We start from the raw sequence: 16,262 nt of genomic DNA on the forward strand, positions 1-16,262 counted from the left end.
GTGATCTGATCGGCGGCTCTTCCTTCTGTCTCCCAAGATCATTTGCACATACCACTACATATTCAATCCATGTACTAGCTCAGCCCAACAGTTATTCTGTTGAGATTTTTCCTAGCTGGAAAAACCCTAGAGCTGAGCAGATCTTGGTTACCTGGTTATATCTATCTCTTCCCACTTATGACTTATAACCATGTTGCTGTATCTTTCAACTTATATTGTTTTTATTTGTTTCCTAGTATAATTTGATAGCTTATTAGTAACTATCTAGTAGTAGTAACTTGACTAGCACTAAGTATTGTATCTTTTATTCTTGATGAATGCATTCTATTCTCCTTAAGTACACTGAGAGCATATACACCAAAGACATTCCTTGTGTGGCCAATAAAGAATTCTCTTCCCTTCCCATCCCTTCTCTCCTATTCCTATTCCTATTCCTATTCCTATTCCTATTCCTATTCCTATTCCTATTCCTATTCCTATTCCTATTCCTATTCCTATTCCTATTCCTATTCCTATTCCTATTCCTATTCTATTCTTGCACATTTCTGGCAGCATTATAAGAAATAGTTTGCTTGTTCTACTATATCTTTTGACTTCCTGTCTACCCTAAAGCCCAGGACTCCTGAACATTCTCCCATCTCGCTATTCAAGAGGTCCAAAGCTGCTTAACTTCTGTATAAAGACAATATTGACTAGAGGCTGCCATCTGCTGATATGCTTTTCAAGTTCAAAAGAAGGAATTTAAGTATGAGGAAGGCTAGCTGGCCAATATGGCTACTGATAGTTACTGTGTTGCTTTTACTTTAGAGATGGATGAACTTTTTTGACAACAAAACCATCCTTATCCTCAAGTCAATGGTGGTTGGTTTTTCTTTTTCTTTTTGCAAATTGCTTTATAGTATTTATCACGGTAACACAATTTAGAATTACACAACTTTCCAAAGCTACTGCTTGTTTTATTAGAATTGCCAAACAGACTATTTGCTTATCATTGTGTGGCACAAATTCAACCAGAATGTAAGTGCCATTGCAGAGCCTGGAGCCTCTCCTAGGTAAGAAAAAAAAAAATGGTGTGTGCTTTCTAAAGTTGCCTAAAATTGTAATTTTCTGCCCAAGCTTTTTAATAATCTCATTCTACCGTTGATTTTCCAGACCTCTGTTCCTAGATAACCAAGATCCAGACTGACTAAAAAAAATAACTATAAAATTATAAATGGAGACCAATATCGGGATCGGTAACATAAATTTGATACAAAGTACCAAATGTCAATCAAACATTGAGCAAACCAATAGTTTACAAGCTATTTAAGTTAATACAGTCTTCCTCAATATCAACAACCAACTGAACTGGAAGATTAAGGAGGTGAGTGTAACGTTTATTCATTTGTAAATACTGAAAACACAAACCTACAAAGCCACCAACAATTAGCGATTGTCTTGATGAATTTAAAGCAAGCTTTTTATTTAAGCTAAAGAGATAGAGTAATCCAGAATGCAGCCGCGCGAGCGATTGTGGGTGCACCTCGGTACACCCATGTTACACCTATCCTCCGCAAGCTGCACTGGCTACCGATCGGTCTCCGGATACGCTTCAAAGTGCTAGTCGTAACTTATAAAGCCCTTCATGGTATTGGACCTGGGTACTTGAGAGACCGCCTGCTGCCAATTACCTCCCAAAGACCCGTCAGATCTCACAGAGTCGGCCTCCTCTGGGTTCCGTCCACCAGCCAATGCCATCTGGCTACTACCCAGGGGAGGGCCTTCTCTGTAGCAGCTCCGGCCCTTTGGAATGAACTCCCCGCGGAGATCTGGACCCTCACCTCTCTCCAGGCCTTCCGGAAAGCCGTCAAAACCTGGCTGTGCCGGCAGGCCTGGGGTTGATGAGTTCCCCTCCCCACTCGACTGGTATGGCTGTGTGATTTTCGTGTATTTTAATTATGTGTACTGTTGTTTATGTTCCCTTTCCCCCTGAGTTGTTCGCCGCCCTGAGTCCCTCCTGGAGAAGGGCGGCATACAAATAAACCAAATACAATACAATACAATACAATAATTTCCTAGGGATGGATCCTTTTTTTAATCCTTAAATCAGAGGTGGTATTCTGCAGGCTTGCCCCAGTTCGGGCGAACCGGTAGTGGCTGTGGTGGTGGGAGGTTCCACCGACCAAACCCAGACGTCATCATGGATGCTCTGCACATGCACAGAAGGTTCTGCGCATGTGCAGAAGCACCATGCGTGAACAAACCAAGTATGAGCACATACATGATCCCTGTTCCAAACCAGTAGCGAAGGTAAGAGAAAACCATTACTGCCTTGATAGTATTAAACTGAAAGTTCTCACACTGGGAACTTGAATTGGCTCTCAGCCTCAGCAACTGTATCAAAAGACCATGATTCGACTAGCCCCTTAACCATTATTCTGTTGTTGTTTTTTATGATGCTGTTTTCCCTTTAGAAGGTGAAAAAGAAGGACATGCTGATTATTTTAGGGTAGATTTTTTTAAAAAATTGTAAGCCATCTGAGTCACCTGTGTATGAGTCAGGAAGCTATATAGATGTGTTTAATAAATAATGTGGTGGCTCAGTGGCTAAAACGTTGAGCTTGTTGATCAGAAAGATTGGCAGTTTGGTGGTTCGAATCCCTAGTGCCACGTAACGGAGTGAGCTGCCATTACTTGTCACAGCTTCTGCCAACCTAGCAGTTCGAAAGCATGTAAAAATGCAAGTAGAAAAATAGGGACCACTTTGGTGGGAAAGTAAGTGTTTCGTGCGCCTTTGGCGTTTAATCATGCTGGCCGCAAGAACACAAAGACATCTTCGGACAGCACTGGCTCTTTGGCTTTGAAACAGAGATGAGCACCACCCCCTAGAGTTGGGAATAACTAGCACATTTGTGCGAGAGGAACCTTTACCATTAATAAATACATAATGATATAAAGAAAAGGCAGGTTTTTTTTAATGAGATTGTTTACCTGAAGGCTTCATGTGGTTCCCGGCCAACTTAGATGTACTATCGTATTATTATGGGAAAAGAGTGCAAAAATGTAGTTAGCAAACACACAGAGGCATTAGGAACAGAAAGCTATCAGATCAAGGCAATCAATCAATCAATTACTATCCAAATAAGCCACTTAATAACAACCACTAAGAACTTTCTGTGTCTCTCTACTGCCATGGAGTGGATGTCTAAATTTTTGCCACCCAGATCTGGCAACCATAATTTCATTTCTTTCTGTTGTCACTCATGTTTTGTACTCATCCCAGGAAATTTTGAAGCTGCAGCTCTAGCACATGTACTAGAAATCTCACTGAATGTTCAGTAACGCTGAATTTTAGGAAGCGCCCTTTAGGAAGTGCTTTGTGTTTTGAAGGAAGTTAGCACCCACCTCTCTACTCGCAAAATGAAATATCCTAAGGAATATTGTATTTCCCTGGATGAGAAAAGGAGAACGTTTTAAAGGCAAAGCAGCTTCCTGCAGCTCCCTGTCGTTGTCCCCTCCCCTCAGCTCCAGGGTGATGGGATTAAGGCATGGCCCTCAGGCAGGGTTGGGCTTCAAAATTTTTAGCAAGGGGTTCTCTGCCCGGTTGCTGGGTGGGTGTGGCCATGTGGGTGTGGCCTAGACGGCCTCCTTCACCATGGGGGTTGTTTTTGCTCTCCCTGGGCTCTGGAGGCATTTTACAAACCTCTGGGAGGGTGAAAACGGCCTCCCGGGGCTCTGGAGGTCTTCTGGAGGCAAGAAATGGACCCATTTTCAGCCTTCCCAAGCTTCCAGTAGGACTGTTTTTCAACTTCCCCAAGCCTCCGCACATGCCCTGCATTTTCCTGCATCCAAAATGGGCCGTGTGGGGACTCCTGGGAGGGAAGGAGTGGGCGTGGCCAGCCAGAAGTGGGATTTGGGGGAGGGTTCTTTGAACTGCATAGACTCTTATCTAGAGGTTCTGCGAACCCCCAGCAGTCCACCCTTGCCCTCAGGATGTGATAGAATTAGCACTCTACCCATCTACCAACGGATTTCACCACATGGCTCCTGAGGAGATAGCATGACCCAAGCCTGGGACACAGATAGCCTGCAAAGTTAGCTATGACCCCCACCCCTTGGGAGTCTGACAGCCAATGGGATACATTTCTTGGACAGGAACAGGAAACTCTAAGGTGGGCCTAAGAGAGGGTATAAAGCTCAGGCTCTCTCAGCATCTCTCCCTTTTTTTCTCTTCAAGGCATGTGACCCCCTTTCCCCCCAGGACCTCAAACCAGGGGTGGGTTCCGGCAGGCACTGCTGCCGGTTTGCATGCGTTCATGTGCATGCGCAGTGCAATTAAAATTGTTCTGCGCATGCACAGAAGCAAAAAAACAAGATGGCGCCACCTGTGCCACCACCCAGAGAACCAGTTTGGTTCCGGCAGGCCAACCCAGGATGTGGCAGGCCTGGGTTGCTGCCGGTTCCAGCGACCCAGACTGCCAAACTACTACCAGTTCGGCTGACCCGGTCCGAACTGGTAGGAACCCACCACTGCTTCAAACCATGTGGTCCTGTCCACCATCAATAAACCATCACTAAACCTTCTTTCCAAGCAACTTCCATGAATCCAGAGTCTTTTTCCCCACTTGGAACTGAACCCAGAAAGATACTTTTTCCAACAGTTTGCTAACATTGTCAGACAAAAATCACAGTGGCATGGCTTTTTGAAGTTTAAGCACATGAAAGGATTTCTTCTTCCCTCCCCCATACTTCAAATACAGCCACCTCATTTCTTGTAGGGTTGGCACAGTCCCTTGCGTGACATGAGCAAAGCCAAATCGAAGGAAAACAGACATGTCTGGGGAAGTTCTAGAAATATAAACAAAAGAATTCCTCTCTTCCATGTTATCAGTTATATAAAAAGCTCAGATCCTTTTCCTCAGCCAAGAGGTTATATCAGAGGGTGACAAAATTGATGGCAAAGGTTTTGGGAGGAGGGTGCAGTCGGGGAAAACCCAGTTTATCTTCCTGTTGGGTTATGAAGTTCAGAAACCAGTTTCCTCCTTCTAAGGAATTCCTTTGATGGCTTTGTTATTGCTACATGATTAGTAACTAGCTTTGTCCAAATTTTTTTTTCCAAGAAAAAAGTTTCTCTCTCTCTCTTCTCTTTCTTTCTTTCTTCCTTTCTTCCTTCCTTCCTTCCACCCTCCCTCTCTCCTTTCTCTCTCTTTTTCTTTCTTTCATCCTTCCTTCCTTTGTTTCTCTCTTCTTTCTTTCTTTTCTCTCTCTTCCTTTTCTTTCTTTCCTTTCTTCTTTCTTTCTTTCTTTTCTCTCTCATACTCACTCTTTCCTCCCTCCCTCCCTCCTCCCCTCCCTCCCTCCCGTCCTCCCTCCCTCCCTCTCTCTTAACATTTCAGCCACAAGCCTTTCTATGGGGTTTTCATAGTGATGATTTCCCACCACATTATCCTCCAATTATAAGATCTAGGCTAACCCCAAAAGTAGAAATATAGAAATACCTCTGATAATTGGAGGTTGATGGAGGAACTTAAGATACACAGTAGGAAAGGTTCTGCTCTATTGATGAAATAATCATTGATGGCTAGACATCCTGTACTGTACTGATCCTATAGGGAATCACCCTATCCAGAGTTCTACATTGCAAGCCAATGAAAAGAATAGATATTGATCACAATTACTTTCTTCTAGGATTGAAAATACCGATGGTGACCTAATGGTTGGTGTCATTTTTTGATGCTTCTAAAATCATTTCATTGTGGTTGATAATACACAAGGGATTTATTCTCCAAAACTTGGTAGAATATTTTGTAGGGTCATCAGTCTGTTGGGAACTGGCCATTATCATCATCTGCAGTGTAAACTAAGGCATCATCTTAACCATAACAGAATTTTCTTTACTTGGACATCCGTATTTTTTTGGAGTATAAGATGCACCTTTTTCCCTCAAAAAGAGGCTGAAATCTTATACACTGAATACAGCAGTTTTGCCTCCCGAAACCCCGCCCCCTTCACCAAAATGGCTGTGCATTGCCTTTAGGAGGCTTTCAGAGTGTGCCTGGGGGCTGAGGAGGGCAGAAATGAGTGAAAAATGGCCCATTTTTTGCTCAATTTTGCCCCCCAGCCCCTAGGAGCACTCTGAAAGCCTCCTAAAGGCAATGCATGCCTTTTTTTTTTTTTTTTTTTTACAAAAAATGGGCCCGTTTCACAAAAAATGGTCTGTTTTTTGCTCGTTTTTGCCCCCTCCCCCCAGGAGCACTTTACAAGGCTCCTAAAGGCTATTCATGCCTTTTTTTTTTTTTTTTTAGAAAAAAGGCCTGTTTTCATGAAAAACGGGCCATTTTTTGGAGGTCTGCAGAGTGCAAAACTTTTTTTTTAATTTGCCTCTTCAAAATCTTGGTGCGTCTTATACTGCAGTGCATCTTATACTCCAAAAATACGGTATATTACCTTTGGCATCATTTTTGTTAACCTGGTTTCGGTGTGTGTTGTGAATCCAGCTATAAGGTTGTAATTGATGTCAACTACTTTGATATGAACCTGAAAGTTTTACTTCCGAAGTAGACAGTGTTAGTGTTCGATAAAAAAATAAGTCAATCTGCATTAAACACTTCCTGTAAATGGGTAACAGAAATGAGCTCCTGATACAGTTGAAAATGATATATAATCAACAGTAGAAAAATTCAACAAGCCCTTGCTATGTTAGTTGACAGGACGGAGTCACATTGGCACTCCATATATTTACATGAAGTGAACTGTTTTGGGAGTTGCATAACATTTTTATTGACTAAACGCCAAACCACTTGAGATCCAGTTGGAATGAGAATGTTGCAAAATGGGGATCTAGCACAGCTGCTTCTCCCCATGTTGTAATCTTATGTTTTCTCCTATGACACAAATGTAGCGATTACAAAGGATCACGTTGAACATCTTTGAGTATGAAATGGGTGCAGGTAGTTCTTGACTTACAACTATCTGTTTAGTGACTATTCAAAGTTACAAAGCTACTGAAAAGCTGCCTTATGACCCATCCTTACACTTATGACTGTGATAGCTTTCCCTCTGGTCACATGATCAAAATCCGGGTGCTTAGCAACCAGTGTGCATTTATGATAGTTGAGCATCCCAAAGTTCATGTGATTGACATTTGCGGCCTTCCCAGGTGACTTTCGTCGAGCACGGTCAATGGAGGAAGCCAAATTTGCTTAACCACTGCCTGGTTCACTTAACAACCAAAGCAATTTGCTTAACTAAAGGATTAAAGGTCAAGGTAACCCATGCACATATATGCTAGTTGTTCCCGACTCTAGGGAGCGGTGCTCATCTCTGTTTCAAAGCCGAAGAGCCAGCGCTGTCCGAAGACGTCTCTGTGGTCATGTGGCCGGCATGACTAAATGCAGAAGGGCATGGAACATTGTTACCTTCCCATCATAGTCATCCCTATTTTTCTACTTGCATTTTACATGCTTTCGAACTGTTAGGTTGGCAGAATCTGGGACAAGTAACGGGAGCTCACTCCGTTATGCGGCACTAGGGATTCGAACCGCTGAACTGCTGACCTTTAGCCACTGAGCCACTGTGTCCCTCAGATTAAGGGATTACAGAGTCATAAAAGGGAGTTTGTTTTACGGTGGGAAAGAGATCATAAATCCGGGGCAACTCATTTAACAATCACCTTGCTTAGCAATAGAAATTGAGGTCCCACTTGCGGTCGTAATTAAGGACTACCTATACTACCTATGTATAAGGAAAAAGAGTTTTGGGAAATAAGATTTACACTTTTCAACTTTTGAGATAAAGCTAAGCCTGTTGAGTGGAGGTTCATACTTCCTCTCCCAAAAGTCCTTTGGCTACACCTTGGCCTTCTTCCTGCCCTTGTGTAGCTGCCACCCAGGGATGACATTCAATTTTTTCCCCTACTGGTTCTGGGGGGCGTGGCTCAGTGGGGGAGTCCTGTGACTGATTGGGCCAACTCGATGTTACTCACGGCCAAGCCCACTCAGTCACATGAACCCCCCCACCAAGCCTGGTGGGAAAAAAATGTGTGTATGAGAACAAGAAGGGCTCATAGTGAATGTTATGGCAGAGAGAATCCAACTTTTCTCCCTGCATTCACAGCGGGGCTACTGCTCCGTTATGATCACCCCAGCCCCCTCCCTCCCGGGGGACTACCTTAAAGGGACAGGCTGCAGCCGCTCTGCTGTGAATGGAGGGAGAAATGTTCAGATTGGGTGGACAGGGTCGAGCGGCTGGAAGGGCTGAGCTAGTGGCCAGAAGAGATGAGCGGCACCGGGAGACTGGGCAAGCATGGGTGGGTAATTTTTACCGGTTTGGCGAACTGATTCCAATTGTCCCTACCGGTTCACCCAAGCTGGTCCGATACAGTCGAATTTCACCCTTGCTGCCACCATTTATCTTCCAGGTGGTAGGACCCCAGCTGTCCAAAACATAGGTAAGGCAAGGCTAAGTTGTATATATCCAGGTTAGGAAAATACTACGGTTCTCCCAATTTCAGCTGTCCTCCTTTGTCTTTAGTTCAGAGAAAGCGCTCTTCTCTGAGCCAGAAAATAGCAAATAATAAAGACACAGCAAAGAAAAATAATATTCACCTTTCATTCTTGCCCCTGAGTGAAATTAATAAGCACAATATACACCTGGAATAGGCAGGATGTAGCTGTCACCAAAACAGCAAGCTGTTTGAAATATATTGAACACAGGCTTATTTAGAAAATGCTTCACCTGCTGCTTAAATTTTCTTTTGCGATAAATTAAATCGGGCGAAAGAAATAAATGGAAACAGCAGACTTTTCCTGCAGAGGGAACCCCAACTGTTAAACCTCCTGGCAACCAAAAGAATTGAAAGTCATTTTTCTTAAATATGTAGCTGTCAGCTGCTACTTGCTCATCTCCAGTTTCACCAGGGATAGATAGATGGAGATGGCCTTTCTCAGATGACGAGATCATAATCCAGTCTCATTGGTCAGGAATCACAGCTGCTGACCTGTCCAAACAACGGATGAAGGTGCAGGAACTTGGTGTACCAATCTAGGAAGATTTGTAAAAAGAGAGAAGTGGCGGTATAGAGGGCAAAATGGCTTACATCTGCGATTGCTTGCATCTGGTCAAATGAAGTCCAAACTAAATGGAACAGCAACCCATTTGCATACACAAAAGTCTTCTTAATCACCTACAAATCAGAGGTGAGTTGCTGCTGGTTCGGCCCAGATCGGCCAAACCGGTAGTAGCAGTGGCAGGAGGCTCCACTCACCACCTGATGCTCTGCCCAATCAACCCGATGTGACTTCCGTTTATCCGTAGGGCCGTTTTTCGCCCTCCGGAGACCTTCAGGTAGCCTCCTGAAGGCTCCGGAGGGCAAAAAATGGCCCCTTTGGACAAACCGGAAGACACAGTTCCTCAACTTCCGATTGCCCAAATGGCTGTTTTTTGCCCTCTGGAGCCTTCAGGGAAGCCTCCTGAAGCCTTCGGAGAGCCTCCGGGGTGGGGGGGCAGCGGTAGGGAGAGGCTGTTCCTTGCCCTCCCAGGCTCCTAGAAAGCCTCTGAGCCGGGGGAGGGCAAAAAGGGTCCATCCAACGCCAAAAATGGGGTCATGCACGCATGTCGAAGGGGGACTGTCGCGCACACAGCATTATGGGTGTGGGCACAGTCATGCATGACCCCCTGCGCTCCCTCCGCTTTAGTCACACGATCTGAAAAGGTTAGCCATCACTGACCTAGATTGTTGGGGGCAAATATGCTGATTCTGTAAACCGCTTAGAGCGGGCTGTAAAGCATTGTAAAGCGGTAAATAAGAGTAAGTGTTATTCCTATTGCTGCACGATTTATGCAGACATATTGCCGTGGGAGATCTGTAGATCCTGTTCTATGCATGCCAGGTAAGTTACTAGTTCCTGGGTAACCGGAGATTTTGGGTGGATATCCTGAGCTCAAAGTATGATAGGTGATGGCCATTCCTTCTGTGGTGAGGACTATGGTAGTGGTATTCATCACCCCAAGGGCAGCCTCCGCATTTAAATTTTCATTCCAACACTCAAAAAATATTCGTTATAGTGGGACCCCAATAACACACGAGTGATTGGCACCTGATATTTTTATTTCTTCCATTCAATCATGTTCGATTATCAGATACTGCCTGGATGAATCCCTGCAGTTTTCTTGGCAAGTTTGATCAGAATTGGTTTTCCACCGCCTCCTTCCTAGGACTGACGGAGGGACTGGCCCAAGGTCATTCAGCTGATTTTATGCCTAAGGCAGAACTGGAACTCACAATGTCCTGATTTCAAGCCTGAGGTCTTTACCATCATACCAAACTGGTTTTTTAATGTGGAGATATAATCCATTTTAATTCATAAAACATGCCTGCACTTGAGTAACTGTTGTCCTTTCACGGCACTTTAAACCTGGTTCTCATTGAACCACAGTTGCAACAACCCGATACAACACAGCCACTTAACAATAATTGCTGGAAAGTTGAATTCAGCACTAGCAGAGGGCCTCGTATTTTGGCCTTAAAAGCTGCCTCTTCAGCAGGGGAATTCTGGGAGCTGAAGAATTGCCAAGACTAGCTTAAACCGATAATGAGCTTGTATTTGTTGCATACACGTTTGCTATCAGCATTTGATAATAAATTGCAGGTCTGTGGCTCCATTCTTTGTGGATTTGATTTATTCATTTCAGTTTTAAAGCCTGATAGCCTGATACAACTGGGAGCATTCAGATCTGAGATCCACACCGAGGGAGGGGTCGATTCACCAAATATGTCAAATAAGCCTTTGGCTGTACATGTTCTTAGATAAATGATTTATAAGCCATGTGCTGAGAAATATTAATGGATCCTCTGCTGCAAGAAGAATTAATGGATTTCTCTGAAAAAGTTATGTCACCCTTTGGGCTTGAAACTGGTTGCAAGGGAAACCAGGCAGGCTGTACTATGAATTTACTATGAGTTCCCCCCGCTTCCCCTACCTTTCTTCCTTGGTCAGTAAAGAGGTTTTCTTCCTCCTCCTCCTCCTCCTCCTCCTCCTCCTCCTCCTCCTCCTCCTCCTCCTCCTCCTCCTCCTCCTCCTTCTTCTAAAAACAAAACAAAACAAAACACCTCAAACTTATTTTGGTATAGATATGACTGTTTCAAATAGGCAGGAAATGCCACTGCTGATTTTTGGCAATTGTGGCAATTGCCAAGAAATTGAGAGCTGCGTCATCAGATTGCAGCCTGAGTTTTCTACCATCACCTTGAAAATGACAGGTTTAGACCTCTCAGGATACAGGAAGAGTTTATTTGGCAGCCAGGTTCAGAAAGCTAACATGTTGCTAGCATTGAGAATTCTGAACAACCTTCATTATCGAAGCACACATTCTTATACCTTCTCAAAGGCGGCGCAACCGGAAATACTTAACCTCATTTCTATTGGTTATTTTTGGGGGAAAGCCTTATAAGTAGATGGGGGTCTTACATCTCCTTTTGTCTTGGGACACAGGTATGGACTACGTGTCTTTAGCGAAGTTTAATTGAACCTTGTGGTTTGGACTTTTGACATAGGGATGTTGGCTGGAACATCTTGTGGTTAGAGGCTGATGACATTACCCTGTCCCTTTAAGCAAGCTTCTAACTGTCCCTTTTATGCCACGTCTTCACTCTTATATTTAAATTCATATTTATTCTACTTTAACCTGAAATGGATGGCATATAAATTTAATCTATTTATCTACCTATCTACCTATCTACCTATCTACCTATCTACCTATCTACCTATCTACCTATCTACCTATCTACCTATCTACCTATCTACCTATCTACCTATCTACCTATCTATCTTTGGCTCTTTGTGTGTGTGTGTGTGTGTGTGTGTGTGTGTGTGTGTGTTCCAGCATAACTCTGGAACACCTCAAGCAATTTCAACCAAAATTGGTACACAAATGACTTACTCTCTGGAAACAAATACTGTGGGGGAGTAAAACACCCCTAAACCTCTTGGGGTGGGTGTTCTGTTAAAATACAGCCTGTTGTGCCTTAAATGGCTTGTATTGTACTGCCATAAAATGGCTTCTACTGTGCAGCGCAGTGGAGTTATCATGGTAACAGCTTCACAGTACTCCACAAGGGGGCTCCCTCTGGTAGGGGTAAATCCAATACTAGAATTATGTTTGATCTGGACATTATCCCCCTATAAATAAATACCTGGGGAATGCGAGGTTATTGGCTAGTAAATAAATAAAACCTGAGGGAATCAGATAGTTCACCTGTGCCTTGCTTTAGAGCTTGCAAAGAATGGAAGTCTTCTGTATAACTCACATCCCCTTAGTCTGGCCTCTTCTTGAATGGACCTGGAGGCAAACAAAGAATCACTACACACAGGATCATTTTCTTATTTATCTGACCAATTGATTGGGCAATGATCTATGCTCTTTGAAGTGATAATGTGACAAAAAACGTTATTTCTCTGCTCAGATTGTGCACACGGAGACTGATTGGTGGCCCTATTTAGGGTACGGAGGGACATGAGAACATTTATTTATTTTTATTTTATTAGTTTGTCAAATGTGTACAGATAGCAGGTATACGTATAAACATGGATATGAACAAAGGAAATGATTACAAATAAACGAGGACAGTAGGACAGGGACAGAAGGCATGCTGGTCTGCTTATGCACGCCCCCTTTATTGGACCACTTAGGAATTGCATGAGGTCCACAGTAGACAATTTAAGGTTGAAGCTGTGGAGGTTTGAGGATGTAACAACGGAGTCAGGCAGAGCATTCCAGGCATTTGTTGCTGAAGTTGTATTTCCTGCAGTCGAGCTTGTTGCTATTGTTTGCCCGTGTATTATTGAGGTTGAAGCTGAAGTAGTCGTTGACAGGTAGGATGTTGTAGCAGACAGTTTTATGTACTATGCTTAGATCAGACTGTAGGTGGCATAGTCCCAGGTTGTCCAGGCGTATGTATGTATGTATGGCTGGCTGTGGAGAGGACTATTTTAGGCAGCTGTCTGATAAAGTCAGTTAGATTCCCTTGGAGTTGGAACCTAGTTGTACAAGTACTAAAGAGTTGCCTTCCCTGTTTGGGAAGAGTTTGACTCTGACTGCAGGAGGTGACTGATGGTTGAGTCCAGGCAATGGTCAAATCTCAAGCCTGGACTGGGAAGTAAAACATTCTGGGAAATAGATAATTAAGAAGATAATTTGAATCCCTAGCGCCACATAACAGAGTGAGCTCCCGTTACTTGTCCCAGCTTCTGCCAACCTAGCAGTTTGAAAGCATACAAAATGCAAGTAGAAAAATAGGGACCACCTTTGGTGGGAAGCTAACAGTATTCTGTGCACTTTCAGCATTCAGTCATGCCAGCCACATGACTATGGAGATGTCTTTGGACATCGCTGGCTCTTTGGCTTTGAAACAGAGATGAGCACCGCCCCCTAGAATCGGGAACAACTAGCACATATATGCAAGGGGAACCTTTATCTTTTTAACCCCAAGATTAATGTCAGACCAACAATCAAACAGTAAACAATACCCCATTAAGAAACTACCAGCTCAAAGCAACAATGGTAAACAACAGCCTAATCAAGGAACCACTCAGAACATTCCTACCAGCACTGACAGGGCTACTTGTATATAAATAGCAAATCCCATTCTCTTCTAACACTGATGATGTTATCTAGATGGATAATCAAATGTCTGCAAGAAACCAACCAAGCTCATAGAGCATCAAAGATCTCACAGTTTGACCCTAAGCTACAAGTAATCTTTTCTACCAGTATCCTGGAAGGAGAAGTGGCAAACCATTCCATATAACGGTGGAGTAAAGTACATGAACTACATGAAGAAATCCATGGAAGTACCAGAAGATAATCTTGATTTGAAGGAGACCTCACTTTCTTTTTTGTCATAATAGTTTGTTGCCCAAATCTTCAGCATTATTTCTGAAAGTGTTAGGAATGTAATCTAACGGTTGGGTTGGCAATATATAATAATATAACAATGCTATAACTGTTTCTTTAAATCATACTGTAAAATGTGATGGGTTGCTGTTTTCCTCAATCGGCCATAAGAGGGAGCCAGAATGACTGTTAGCTCTCTGTTTGTTAGATGCTGGGCTGATCTGATCTGAGTGTTTTGTAAGCTGGCTGTTAGAAAGTGCTGTGAGCTATTGTAAGTTTTGCAACTGCTAGGAAACTTTGAGTACCAGACTGTTTGTATGATTATGGATTATGTTATTTGGATTATCCCTTAACTGAAAGATATTGATGACTGACTGTTTTGCCCGTGTATGACTTGGACTGTTTGATGGACTCTGATACCTCTATTTCCACGAAAGTAAAAGCCTATTTAAACTGCAGTGCCTCTGTATGCTGGTTTGTGTGTTCTCCAGCACAACTCTCACAACGCTTCTCTGAATGCATTTGCTCTCCCAATGGGGAGCTTACCTAACAGAAAGTCACACAGTAAATTGCTTATAGGCTACATATGACCTGTATGTTCTCAACCCTTATGCTTTTACTACACCTGGTACATTTTTCTTGCTTCATTCTAAATAAAAATCTTGATTCAGAATTTTTGTGGCATCAACTGAATATGTCTTGACCCTTTACATAAATTAAAAGGCTGAAGTGTTGGTTTTTAAAGAGCGTATTGTACAGAGTTTTGGAAGATTTTTTCTGGGTGTGACAACTCTATTTACACTTGAAGGAGCAGCATGCAAACTTGTTCTACTCCCACTCCCACTTCTACTTTCCTATTTTCACTATTTTCAGAAAATATGTACATTGCTATTCTTCAAATTATCTCGGTGAATAAGGGTGGATCTTGAGCTCTATAAACTGTGGGTGAAATTGCACCTTTGCCCTGGATAAACACAAACTGGCTAACCGACTTTTGTAATCTCTCTGTGTAAAAAGGCAATTCCTGGATCACACTCAACAGTGCTCAAAGTTCAGCCACACCCATTGGGCCTCTGCAGCTATGAAGATAAAAGGGTGGAGTTTCTACAGAGAACCTGGGAAAATACTTAGCTTTACCTAGTGAATTCTACAGAGCATACCGTAGTAATTATTATTATTTTTTTGGATCCCTCTTCATATGAGTTTCAGCATCAACATAGGTTGATAACTCATGTGTTGTTTGGGTCTTATTGTTTCTGGTATAAATAACAGAATAACAGAGTTGGAAAGGACTTAGAGGTCTTCTAGTTCAAGGGTCTGCAACCTTAAACACTCAAAGAGCCACCCCCTCTCTGTATCCCTCTCTCTCTGTATCTTTCTCTCTCTCCTCTCTCCCCACTCTCTGTATCCCTCTCTGTATCTCTTTGTGTCTCTCCCTCTCTCTCTGTATCTGGATTTCTCCCATGGATAGGAACTTCCTCCTTATCCCACTTCCCCTCCATGGCTCCCACATTCCCCTGTAAAAAGAAAACTGTCACAATACCACCATATCTTCACAAAGTTTGCAGATGGACCCAACAGTGCTGGGTCTCATAACTGGAGGGAATGAATCAGCATACAGGGAAAAAGTCCAGAAGGTATCCACATGGTGCTCAAAAAACAACTTACATCTAAATACTAGTAAGACAAAGGAGATGGTGCTAGATTTCCAGAAGCACAGAGAGGAACCTGCCCCACTGTATATCGAGGGGGAGGGCTGTGTGGAGAGGGTTTCCTCTTTTAAATTCTTGGGCGTGCTTATTAGTCAAGATCTCACCTGGAAAAAACAACATGTTCCTGGGGATTGGCAAGGCCCAACAGAGACTTCATTTCCTTAGAGTCCTGCGAAAAAATCAGGTGGAACAACGGCTGATGACCTCTTTCTATTGGTCCACCATAGAAAGTGTCCTCACATACTGCATTATAGTATGGTATGTTGGTTTAACTGCTGCAGACAGAAAGGCACTACAGAAAGTGATAGGAAGGCACTACAACTTGGCACAAGAAACCATTGGTTGCCCTCTAACCCACTGGATGACATCGCCAGGTCTCGCTGTTTCAGCAGAGTAAGGAAAATACTTAGAGATGAGTCACACCCTGGTCAGTGTCTCTTCGCACTTCTACCATCGGGCAGAAGACATCGAAGCATAGCCAGCCGAAAACATAGGTTTAAAAATAGTTTCTATCCTTGGGCTGTCAGACTCTTAAACACAACCGCAATCACTCCACGCACACGCGGAAACGTACGAATAGTTTTTTCTTGTTCTTTCTTTTCTTTCTTCTTTTCCTCTAATTACTTGCATTTTATTCTTTATACTATTTATGTTGTTTGTATGTGCTGTCATGGATTG

The 16,262-nt window shown here is 43.1% G+C and overlaps 2 long non-coding RNA genes across 2 annotated transcripts; both read left to right on the top strand.

Annotated features, from left to right (window-relative positions):
- The first annotated feature begins 945 nt into the window (after positions 1-945).
- On the top strand, positions 946-1,263 carry LOC116513758. The gene is made up of 2 exons (XR_004256033.1): positions 946-1,052; positions 1,153-1,263. It is a non-coding gene; the product is annotated as an uncharacterized LOC116513758 (long non-coding RNA).
- Positions 1,264-8,744: 7,481 nt separating this feature from the next.
- Positions 8,745-10,641, top strand: LOC116514289. Its single transcript, XR_004256085.1, has 2 exons — positions 8,745-9,176; positions 10,120-10,641. It is a non-coding gene; the product is annotated as an uncharacterized LOC116514289 (long non-coding RNA).
- Positions 10,642-16,262: the final 5,621 nt, after the last annotated feature.

This window comes from Thamnophis elegans, chromosome 10 (genome assembly GCF_009769535.1).
Source record: "Thamnophis elegans isolate rThaEle1 chromosome 10, rThaEle1.pri, whole genome shotgun sequence".
Classification (NCBI taxonomy): Eukaryota; Metazoa; Chordata; class Lepidosauria; order Squamata; family Colubridae; genus Thamnophis; species Thamnophis elegans.